Raw genomic sequence first — 2,050 nt, 5'->3', positions numbered from 1 at the left:
ATCGGCCAGCAACTACCCAGCTCGATACCTACAAAGCAAGGATTTTTTAAGCTCCCTCCACCTCCATCCCTGTCCGCTATTCTTGCTTTACTCACCAGCTCTGATAAGTAATTACCATTGTTCAAGTAAACATGGCTTTGACCATCATAGCCCATGCTGTCAATGTAATGCTTTGGAAAAATAAGATGTTTTTTCAGTATATGTTTTGCTTGTTTGCGTATGTTTATGCTCGGTTTCCTACATGGCTTTGGATAGCAACCACAAGCCTTGCTGCTCTACTGTAGCTAATCACTCCCGTATCTCAACATTACTATCAAAACTGCCTTTCAGTTGGTGAAGCGAGCCACTGTTATGTTGTTGTTAGCTCGTTTCACAAGCCCTCGGTCTCAACTTGTTTCGTTCTCAATCTCCGAAACATCAAAACACCTTGACAGACAGCATGCGCGTTCATGTGTTTTGAAGGCATGGTTTCAAGGGGTGGTCTGAAGGGAGAGGCATGGTTGTGAATATTCAAAAATATAGCTTGCTGGAACCATTTTTCCAAGATCTCCTACGGCACCTTTAAATAGATTTTTATTTGAAAAATTTTTTAAATCCAATTAGATAGCCCATGGTTAGAGGGAAAAGATTTGTAACGAATGCTCCTTCCTTTCTCCACTTTGAAATACACCGGCTAAAAGACTTTGTTGATGCTTTGCTATTGTTTAAAGGCCGCATGATGCTAATTGAGTTGGAGATGTTTCTTTATGGCCTGCTATGGGCTCGTATTCATGTGGATATATGTGTAACATTCTTTCTTTCAGCAGTCTCTGCAATCCCAAATGTGCTCCAGGCTGCTTTCACAGCTGCATTCAGTTCTAGACACCATTAGAAATGTATAATAATGGTTTAACTGGCTGAGGTTTTAAAATGTGCAAGTTCTATTTTGTAAAATATGAAATAACACTGTGGGTTGTTTAAACCCCTACTATTTGTTTCCTTCTTATTCTTTTTGTGACACACACCAACTATGTATCATTCTAAAGTCTTCCCACAGTTTGTGTTGCTTGCTGAAAATTTTGCATGCTTTCCAAAATTCATGCTTCTGTTTATAATAATGCAACTAAACCACCCTTAGTACTGAATTATGGCTGCTTTATACTTCCAGTGGTCAAACCCTCACAGGGTACCGTTACTTTCAAAAGGGCTTTAACAATGCTCTGAGGGCTCCGTCATTTATTTCAATCAAGACCTCAACTTGTACACAGATGTGCAGCTGCAGGCCAGCTTTGGATTCCTTAAACGGTTCCTTTAAATATAAAGATAAAGATACAAGATAAACTCGGAAACATAGCAAGCAAAAACATTGCAACTGCATAATGGCATATTGTTCTCATGATAACACTATCAGACATCACAAACTTTATCTGCCACTTTATCTGTGCTTGGTGAGTTTACCTGTATAATGAGGTTTCTGCATTAAAGGCCTTGCATGTCCCAACAGTGGTGCTTTGGGTCGACTTAAGCTTTCATCTGATGAGCAAGGTAAGCAAGAAGAATGGACAGTGAGCTTATTGGCTTCAGAGGAAAAGCAAAACAAAGATAAAAGTATCCAAGGAACACACTGCTTAGAAGAGGGACACTGTTGAATTGATATTCCTGAAATATGTTGCATAAGAAATAGTTCAACCTGTCACCTTGGTGTTTATCACTGTTTTCTTCTTTAGGGCAATTTGCAAGTACAAATACGAAATAGCTTTATTATTTCGTAAAGCTATTCGAATTCCTGTTTCAGAATTCTAAAACAGGAATTCTGAGTAGAAAAGTCAGAGGTCCACAACAGCTTGAAGATAACGCTCAGTGCACTCCAGTAAGAGTGGCTCTTCTTAACAAATTTTCAACAAACGGTAAAGGAGTAGACATCAAAGGAACTATGAAACAGTGAAAACTACAGGCAGAAAAAGGCTACTGAAGTGCTGAGAAACTGATTTATGAACTACTCATCTTAAATTAGACTCATGAGTCCAATTTAAGATTTAAAGATGTATGTAAAGTTGAAAAAATATACAAT

This window comes from Cyprinodon variegatus, unplaced genomic scaffold (genome assembly GCF_000732505.1).
Source record: "Cyprinodon variegatus isolate N-32 unplaced genomic scaffold, C_variegatus-1.0 Scaffold485, whole genome shotgun sequence".
NCBI classification, from domain to species: Eukaryota; Metazoa; Chordata; class Actinopteri; order Cyprinodontiformes; family Cyprinodontidae; genus Cyprinodon; species Cyprinodon variegatus.
This window is presented reverse-complemented; position numbering follows the sequence as displayed.